Consider the following 11,190-nt stretch of genomic DNA (forward strand, 5'->3'; position numbering starts at 1 on the left):
GGGCCAGTGCCTAGAAGGCTGCCCTAAATTTGGTGAGGGACACGTTTTCATTTAGAGGATCAGCGGGCTGAGGTTGCAGATCATTGTTATTTTTTTAAGCTCGGTGGGGAGGCATATTCTGAAATAAGAGAGCATGAATTAATAGCTGAGAGAGACAACTTGAGCATGATAGACATTAGAGGAAAAAACGACTTGCTCCTAAAATGTTTCGTAGCCTCTTGCTCATAGATATGGCATGCTATATACCAATAATCAAGACTCTACTTAACGCGGCTTGTTAGACTCCCTAGGACTCTCTAAACCTTAGGCTTTGATATCAAGTTTGTAATGCCCCGCAATCGGACCCCGGAACGTCACACGGTGCTTAAGGTTGCAAGTAGCCCCAAGCTAACCTTTTGAGCCTTCTACTTCATATATTAGCTTACTTAGAGATAAAATGCATGAAATCAACACTGTGATATCATAAAATGAGAAATATGAATGAAATACTTGGTCTGAACAAACTACAACTCAAAGAAAATCTCAAAGTGCTGACAATCTAATGACTAGTCTGACAAACCTCTACTACTCCAAACTAGAGAGCCATTGGGATAGGTCCCCAGCTGAATCACACTCAACTGACAAGAATTAAACAATTACTAAATAAAATTGAAAGTCTGAGAATAACTGGTCCCTAAAACATGAGGACTCACCACGGCTGATATGTAGATAGGAGTGCTCGAAAGGATCATTGGTGAGGCTGAGACTGACCACCTGAATCTATATTATGAGAATATATGGAACACAAACAAAATATATGGGTCAGTACTTTGGGAATGTACCGAGCATATGGGGGAGTATGCAATTAAAACAATCAATATCATAAGCTTTTATATAAAACTTGCATGGTGTAAAACATACTCACATAGCTTGAAATAAATATATGCCACAAGACTCATAAATCATCATGCTTTTACTTAAAACCTCAAATTATCATGACACCTGAAATTATTAGGACCATAGCTTTCAAAACACTTATACTTTCAAATCTTTGTAACTTTAAGACTAAAACTCTTTGAAACTTGGAAGACTTTAGAACTTAGAGAACTTTAGGAACTTAGGGGGTTTCTCTAAACCGACATAAACCATGTGAGCTACATGGAGTCCAACGTCTTACCCACGTTGGGGAGAGCTGTTCTATCCTTGCCATTGGATAAAGCTTTTACTTTAATGATCACTATCTTAACCCACTTGGGGTATATCAAGAACCTACGGGGGCATGAGACCTTGGAATCAAGCCCAACTCGATGCTAAATACTACTCACTTACTTAGCTCAGAACTTTAGAAAATACACCTTAAAATAATTCAACAATATATATATATACACATATATATATATAATGGGAGCCAAAATTCATCCCCTTTACTTCAAACTCAAGAATGTGGATTTCTATCCTAACTTACAATCAAAACTCACTTCTTGATATTCTTTAAAAATTGCTAACATCTCATTCTCAAACTCATGCTTTAACCATAACGTTCAATTCACAACAATAGGACTTGAAATTCTCAAAAGATGCTATAGACATTAAATTATGCAACTTAAACCATAAATTGACAATTTAAACCATTAATATGCATAATAATATTACAACTCAAAGCTTGGGCAAGACATATTTTCATTAAAACTCGCAATATAATAACATGATAGGAATTCTCCATGAATTTACGAAATACTTTACAAAAATATGTAACTTTTCGGCACAAGAACAAAAGGGTGTTCTTGTTCAAAACCACATACCTTAAACTTGGAGCTTTTGGATGAATTCAAAAATTTTGGAAGATTATTCATGAACTATTGGGTGTCCCTTGTATCCCTCTTAACAGGGAATTCAAATATGCAAGAATTATTGAATTCTCACGGCTGAGTCTCTAGATAATTGGGTTTTTATGTTAAAACCCTAACCTTGTGGTTGAAGATATGCAAAGAATTTCGAGATGTTTAACTAAAGAGAAATAGAAGAAAATACGTCCTCTAAGGGTTATAAGTTGTGGGAAGTGCAGGAAAAATATCAAAATACCCTTACTAAACCGCTTCCTAATTGCTGAAAATCTAAGGCTAACGACATTTGTGATAGGTCGTCAGACTTATGATAAGTCTTCACAAATGTCGTCACTGGGACGTTGGAATTGATGGATTTCTATCTAAGGCTGGCGACATTTGTGATAAGTCATCACACTTATGATAACTTATCAGAAATGTCATCACTGGGGGCTGGATTCTGCCTAAGGTTGATGACATTGGTGATAAGTCATCACACTATGACAACTTATCATAAAATGTCGTCAATGGGGGTGAAAATCTGCCTAAGGCTGACGACATTGGTGATAAGTCATCACACTTGTGACAACTTATCATAAAATATTATCACTTGGGGTGGAAATCTACCTAAGGCTGACGACATTGGTGATAAGTCATCACACTTGTGATAACTTATCACAAAATGTCATCGGTCAGTTTTCCAGGCTGATATGCTGGAGTAAAATGGGCATAACTTTTTGTTCTGGTCTCGGATTTAGGCAAAATTTGTATCGTTGGAAATTTAACTCAATTATATATCTGTTGGTGGGTCATGAGATTATAAATTCATAGTATAACGAGAGATATGCTCATTTGAAGTTGTCTATACCAATATCCATCTCAAGAATTCAATCGGCAAGGAATGTTTTGATTCGTCTAATAGATGGGACACTTTTGAGGACTCAATACTCATCAAGATAGATCATGTAGATACCAAATCACTAAATTTATTTCTAATGAGCTTGAAACAGGGTTCTACAATCAGTTGAAATTCTCAGGGTATCACAGTAAGGTAAGTCGTCCTTCTTCCAAACTAGGGTTGACGCAATCATATATATATATATATTTCATGAGTCTTCCTGCAATATTAGGGTTGAAAAAACATTGTTAGTATCCCGTGTCAAGGTTATAACATCCTTCCAACTGGGGTCATAGGTTGGATCCCAAATTAGTCTACATCAGGGTATGTCAGTTAGATGAAAACTCTCATAGTTACAGTTTCAATCTCAGTATTTAGTAAAGAACTCAGTCAGTTCTACATAACCATGACTATCAATTATCAGTTACTCAGGCATCATAATTCAGTACTCAGCTTCAATATAATCTCAGATACATGATATCTACTGATATGCATATTATTGCATGTTTATAGTTATAGTTTTGCATGTATTCTCATCCAGTTACTTTATGATGTTCATTTAGTCAGTTATTATCTCATGCATATGAACCCATATATATCAACCTTACTTCATTTAGCATACCAGTATATTCCACGTACTGATGCATACTCTCTTTTGCGCCATGATGTCTCATATCATAGGTTTGGACGCTCAGGTTCCTGACTGTACTTAGCAGCTTAGGCTTTCAGCAGTAGTTATAGTGGTGAGTCCTCATATTTTAAGGGCAGAGTTTACCTATATTAGTATTTCAGTAGTTATTTTAGTCGGAGTTAGTTGGGGGGTTTTCCTATCAACTCCATATTCAGACAGTTAGAGGCTTTCAGACTTGCATAGTCAGTTATTCAATTTTAAGATTTATTATCAGTTATACTCAGTTTTTATTTTAGTATTTTGAGAACCTTATGGAATTTTTAGATTTCTTTCGCTTATATTTTAGTATTATATTCAGTGCTCATAGCAGGTACCAGTTATGGGTTAGCTTGTGGTCCTTCGGGATTGTAAGCACCATGTGATGCCCAGGGTGAAGTCTTGGGGCGTTACATATGAAATAGAGCCTTCTAGAGTATGGAAGCTCTCTACTTCAATCCAATAGCTGATCCTGAATCCGAACACTAAGCAGGAGGAGTAGTGGGGATACAGCTGCCCAAAGATGGGTTAACGGGTAAACTCTAGCAATAACTCAGGATAACGATAAAATAATGCCATCTAGTAAAACCAAGTAACCAACCACATGTATAAAAATCATACATACATACACATATATATATATGTTTTAAAGCCATTAACCTGTATTTGTGTAGCTTAACCATCCTAGAACTACCCATGGACTACATGGGTCTAGTGTAACCCCCTGAACGGGCCCTAATTCATGTAGCCGCACAGACCAGAGATACCATAAGAGCAAGGGATTCTCGAGTACCCTTCGCTCTCTATGATACATATGTACAGTGTACTTAGAGAATTCCCATGTACCTCATAGTATCATATGTGGTGGCTATGACCAATCTTCATGACGGCAAACATAAACTTCTGATGTTCGTCCATTAGACTCACACCTTCACAATTAGATATCACACCCTGCTATTATTTCTTAATTAAAACTATTACCATCCAACCAAACCATTTGCCATTATTTTTACCCAAGTCTATGAGTAGTGGTATCGTCATACCGACTATATCTTCCAAGAAATATCCTTAGCCATCCTTTTTAAGTAATGGGATTCCCATGTACCCATAGATTACATTACCAAATTAACTTGGAGGATTCCCATGTACTCCACAAGTTGTTCATTAATATGTTTACTTGGGGGATTCCCTTATACCTCGCAAGGAAGTTTAATTAACCATACCCATGACCACCAAACCATTCCATTTAACCATCCAATACCATTTAAACAATTTATATCATACAAAGATCCATTACCAAACCATACCATGCAATAGTTCCATTAAAAGTTCAAAAAATAGAATAAAAGCATTCTCATAGGTATTTTATCAAACATACTGGGGGCATAGTGTTTCCACAACCAAATCCAATTACCAGTTAACTATTTCCATGCATCCAATTTTCCAAACCACCATTAAAACGTGTAAAAACATAATTAAAACATGGGAAAACCATAACTAAGCATTTATAACCAAAACCCCAACATATATTTGAAAACCCCAAAATGATACAATACTCAAGCCATGAAAACATTGTGTAAAACACGAATTTAGTTAGAACTAAAAATGAGGGAGGAGTACATGCCTTAGATTATGAAGATGATATAGAGAAATCACCTATACAAGCCCCAAATTGATCCTCCAGATGAAACCCCATCCTTTCCTTACCTAAAGGCTTTAGAGAGAATTAGAGAGTGCTTCTAAGTATTCCAAATTAGAATAATAGGGTAAATAATGTCCCAAAGGAGTTATAAGTCATGGGGTCCTAAGGGGTTATAAAGATAAATGTCCAAATTACCCCCAACTTAAACTGCATAGAATTCCCGTTAGATTGTACGACTCCCCCATACCAGTCGTACCCTAGACTTCCTTTTTGGATCCAACACTATCTACTATACGACTTAACCAAACCAAGTTGTATTTACCTATATGATTAGTACCTCTAAACTGTATCCCGTGCAGAATAAACTCATAAAAAGTATGAACATTGTCTACTATATGAGTCAGTGGTATGAATCATACCCTATATTATTGCTCATGGTGATCCACTCATACTCAGATACAACTTAAGTTACTAAGTCTTAGATTAAGTGAATGTAAAACCCAAACCATACAACCCAACACCAACCATATGACTCATAACAATGAAGTCGTACCGATTTCAAAAACTAAGCTAACCTATCAACCATCACTGGTTAGCATACGACCAAGGCACACCACTCGTACCCCATCATATGAATGGTACCCATAAGTCGTATATAGCCCAAAATCCAGAAATCCAGGTAATTTTATAAGGTTACAAAACCCAGGATGTTTTATATCAGTTAAAACTTATGGAGCAAGACATTCCAAAATCCACTCTCCGAATGAGGTATGACCATTTGGAGTTTGTGGTATGTCATTTGAACTGACAAATGCTCCTATAGTTTTTATGGATTTGATGAATTGGGTCTTCAAGTAGTACATGGACTTATTTGTCTTTGTATTTATAGATGACTTACTGGTGTATTTCAGGAGTAAGAAAGAACACATAGACTATTTTAGAATAGTGTTGCAGACCCTCAAGGATCATCAACTATATGCAAAGTTTTGTAAATGTAAATTTTGGTTTAAATCTGTTACCTTCCTAGTCATGTCATTTCATTTGCTGGTATTCATGTAGATCCTCATAAGACTAATATAATGAAACACTGACCTGGACATATCACTCCATCCGATATTAAGAGCTTTTTAGATTTGGCTGGGTATTATAGAAGATTTGTTGAAGGGTTTTACTCTATATCTATGCCATTGACTAAGTTGACCTAAAAAAAACTAAAGTTCATATGGTTGGATAAGTTTGAGAAGAGTTTCCTAGAGTTGAAGAATAGATTAACGTCGACATAAGTGTTAGTGATTCCAGAAGGGTTAGATGTATTTATGGTATATTATGATGCCTCTAGAGTTGGGTTAAGCTATGTGTTGATACAAAATGGGAGAGTGATAAAGTATACCTCTAGGAAACTTAAGGATCATGAAAAGAATTACCCAACTCACGACTTGGAGTTCTGTTGTGGTTTTTCCCTTGAAAATTTAGAGGCACTACCTTTATGGTGTGCACATTGACATTTTCACTGACCATAAGAGTATTTAGTATGTATTTTTTCAAAGTGAGCTAAATCTTTATCAGGGAAGGTGGTTGAAGTCGCTAAAATAATATGACATAAATGTACTCTATCATCCAAGCAAGGATAATATAGTGGTAGATGCACTAAGTAGGCTTTCTATGGGTAGTGTGTCCCATGTGAAAAAGGAAAAATGAGAATCAGCCAAAGAAGTGCATAGTTTAGCCCATTTAGGAGTATAGTTGCTCGACACTGGTGATGGGGGAATAGTGGTTCAAAATGGTTTAGAGTCATCTCTGGTAGTGGAAGTGAAGGAGAAACAACCAAATGATCCCATACTTAACCAAATATTGGATGCAGTCCAACAACAGAAGGTTGAGTTTTCCTCCCAAGGGAAAGATGGCATACTTCACTATCAAGTTAGACTTTGTGTTTCGAATGTAGATGGGTTGAGGGTAAGAATACTATCTGAGGCTCATAGTTTTAGGTATTCCATTCATTCAAGTGCTACTAAGATATACCATGACTTATGAGAAATTTATTGGTGGAATGGTATTAAGAGGGACCTAGCCGAGTTTATAGCCAAGTAACCCATTTGTCAGTAAGTTAAAGTTAAACACCAGAGACCGGGTGTACATTGAAAGAGATTCCTATCCCTATGTGGAAGTGGAAAGTAGTGAATATAGATTCTATCACAGTGTTGACTTGCACAAAATATCAACATGATTCAATTTGAGTTATAGTCGATCGAATGACAAAATTTGCCCATTTCCTAACTGTCAAGACTTTAGATACCATAGAGAATTATGCCATAATATATATCTTCTAGTTACAAAGACTTCATGGGATACCTTTGTCCATCATTTCATACAGAGGCACGCAGTTTACTTCGTAATTTTGGCAGTCTTTTTAGAAGGGCCTTGGTACAAAGGTTAAGCTTAGTACTGCTATTCATCCTCAGATCAATGGACAGGCTGAACTTATAATTCAAACATTAGAAGACATGTTGAGGGCGTTTGTTTTATACTTTAAAGGAAGTTGGGATTACCATCTACCTTTGATTGAGTTTTCTTATAATAATAGTTATTATGCTAGAATTTAGATGGCTTCATTTAAAGCGTTGTATGAGTGTAGGTGCAGGTCACCTATATGATGGTTTGAGGTCCGTGAAGCAACTTTAATTGGTCTTGACTCTATTTTTGAAGCTATGGAAAAGGTTTAGTTGATTCGTGGGAGATTAAAAACTGCTTAGAGCCGTAAAAAATCATATACTGATGTAAGAAGTTGAGTGCTCAATTTTGAAGTATGCGATTGGATATTCTTGAAGGTGTCACCTATGAAGTGAATTATGAGATTCGGAAAGAAGGTAAAGCTGAGTCCCTAATTTATTAGTCTTTATGAGATAGTGAGACGTGTTGGAGAGGTTGCTTACAAATTGAATCTTTCATCAGAGTGAGATGCAGTTCATTTAGTGTTTCATATTTTGATGCTCAAGAAGTGCATCGGAAATCCTTCCTTTGTAGTTCACCTATAGAGTATTAGGGTCAAGAATAACCTGACGTATGAGGAGATTCTTGATAGGCAAGTCCGAAGGCTAAAGAATAAGGATGTAGCATCAGTAAAGACACTTTGGAGAAACCAAATAGTTGAAGGGATTATTTGGGAAGATGAAGAAGACATGATGACCAAGTATCCTCATTTCTTTTCTTATAACTTAGTTCCTACCAAAGGTAAATTGTTATTTTCAACCAAGACCCTTCCTCTTTAAGTTGGTTTCAGCATTCTTAAATCATATCTGTTGTTGTGAATGATTGGATCCTTGTGATAGATATAAGCTTGATTATAAGTTTAGTGCGGAGGTGTGGTTTTTTTTCTAAGGACCAATCCTAGATGAATCACATTCGAGGATGAATGTTTCCAAGAGGGAGATACTATAATACCCCATGCCTGGAAGTCTTTGTGTATAATAACTCACTTTCTTGAGTCGTACATACAATATATGAGTAGTATGTTGTATTCGTATTCAAGACAATGTGGCATGGTGGAAATCATGTTTCAGGTATGACTCGACCCTTAGAGTTGTAAGACTACTATATGTGTTGTATGCATGTAGGTCAGGAGTTCATCAGTATAGGCTCCCTAAGATTCTTTCCAAGTTATGAGTGGGGTCTAAGAGTCATATGGAGATGTTAATAGTCGAATGTGGGACTTATATGTTAACCAATGTATACCCTCTTAGATCCTGCCAAGCTTATGGGTTATGAAGACTAGTCATACCCTCACCATACGAGTCGTATAGTTATCTCGTAAAGACTGACAACCAAATTCTGTAATGTTTGGTTAAAGGGATTTTTGGTCTTTTCCCCTCTTATAACTCATAACCCATGACCCATAACCGTCTAAGAGGTGTTATTTACCTCTATTCCTCAATCAAATAACAACACTTTTCTCCTTCTATCTTCAAGAACATTAATATTAGGGATCCTCTCCCTAAATTCATTTTTGAAGTCCCAAGGTTCAAGCTCTCTTCACAAGTCAAGAAACTTCAGGTATGTAAGGTTTATGAACAAGGATAACCTTCCATCCTTGTGGCCTAAGTTCATGATTTTAAGATTAAATTTACTTGTTTTTAATTAGGGTTCATACCCAAATAACCATATTCTTGAAGTATGATACTACCATGTGATTAAAAGTTTTAAATGCCTCAAGGTTTACAAATATTCATGTTTTTACTTGTAAGATTTGTATTATGTTTGGAATTTCATTATCTTGACTGGATAATGTTGAGAGATGTTGAGCTGATTATTAAGCATGATGTTTTATTATGAATTTCTATGAAGTAAAGCATGAATTTTAAGTCCTAAGTACAAGTACTGAGTTTACAAGAAGATTATGCTCTTAAGCTGCATTGATAAATTTATAACATGATTTAAAGAGAAGCTTGATCTTTTGATCCTAAGATATGGTGTGAAATCCACAGTTATTTATCTTGATTATGATTTAAAGTAAAGAGAAGCATAACTGGTTTCCATTCTATAAACCCTTATATTATTTTAAGGTGGATTTCTCAAAGTATGAGCATACAAATATTCTGGGGGTAGTATTTAACACCGAGAAGGGAATGCAGATGAGCATATCCTAAATTCCTATAAACTATGAGCCATCGTAGTTAATCTTTTTCCTAATATTGATGTAGTTCAGTGATCACTTATGTTAAGGTTTTATTCCGATGGGAAAGATAGAACAGATCTCTCTAACGTGGGTAAGATATTGGACTCCATGGTAGCTCACATGGTTTATGACGGTTAGAAGAATCCCCCATAAAAAAGAATGAAAAGTAAGGCTTTTAGAAACTAAGTATTATGGCTCACAAAGTTTATTCTTATGCATCATCATTCATGTTTATTATCTTGCAGTCTTTTGTCTTATTCAGATCCAAGGTGAGCCATTTACACTTAGCATGCATCATTTGAAAGCTTATATGCATATTCAGTTATTGTTTTACTTATACATTCACCCTCGCATACTCAGTACATTCTAGAGGTACTGACCCACATATATGTCTATGTGCTACATTGTCTTATAATGTAGGTTCTGGTGCTCGTTTAGCATCACGATTGACTATGGGCATCATCACCTACATACCAACTTTTGGTGAGTCCTCATATTCCGAGGACCCAGCTTATTAGACTTCTGGCTGAGGCCATGCAATTGTTTTGTGAAATTTCTCAAAAGGGAACAAAATCTAATAATGTTACCTACAATACTATCTTGCAAGGTCTATTTGAAGTTTGAAGAATTGATGATGCAAAATGAATTTACGCAGAGAAGCTATCTTCAGGGCCCAAGCCTTATATATACACTCATGACACTTTGCTCAATGGTTATTGTAGGTACATACTTGTTGAAGATGCTATGTCACTCTAAATACGTTGGAAAGAAAGAGAGAAGATAATGATATTATATTTTACAATGTTGTCATTAGTGGACTATACAAAAATGGTAAACTCAACAAACCTTATACTATTTTTGAGAAGCCTTCTGTTATTGGATTGCTTTCAGATGTGAGAACATACATTGTAATGATAAATAGATTTTGTTGTGAATGGTTGTTTGATGAAGCTTAAGATATTCTAAGAAAAATGAAAGACAATGGTTGCTTTCTGAACAATATCACTTACAATGTTGTTGTGCAAGGATTTCTCAGATTTAAAAAAATTAGTGAAATGACATCTTTCGTGAAGGAAATGACTGGAAGGGGCTTCTCATTTGATGCAACTACAATCGAGTTACTGATAAATAATATAAGGGAGAATGCTTCTGTCCTTAACATGATACCAGAGCTTCACTCGATAGATAAGAAGTTAAAGTTTCTTTCACTTTGCTTATTTAATTATGATACAATTTTATCTGAGCATTCGCATCCAATGCAATTGCAGAACTTGAAAAATGGCAATGAGAACATGGCTTGAGATTTCCAGGTAGGACACGAGGTATATCCATTTTGATATTTTGATTATCTTTATATTCTTATTTAACTTGGAAATCAATTGTCAGTGCACGATTAATATGAGTAATAATGCAAGTTCCCTTATGTGTACACTTTATGAATCTAGGAATATCATTTTCTGTGCTATTTTATATCTTTATGGGAATCAATAACCACTCCTGTTCCTTAAA

At 35.6% G+C, this 11,190-nt stretch overlaps 1 pseudogene; it reads left to right on the top strand.

Annotated features, from left to right (window-relative positions):
• The window catches only part of LOC107874381, a 64,653-nt pseudogene extending 53,671 nt beyond the window's left edge, over window positions 1-10,982 (top strand).
• Window positions 10,983-11,190: the final 208 nt, after the last annotated feature.

The sequence above is a fragment of the Capsicum annuum genome, chromosome 6, assembly GCF_002878395.1.
Source record: "Capsicum annuum cultivar UCD-10X-F1 chromosome 6, UCD10Xv1.1, whole genome shotgun sequence".
NCBI lineage: Eukaryota > Viridiplantae > Streptophyta > Magnoliopsida > Solanales > Solanaceae > Capsicum > Capsicum annuum.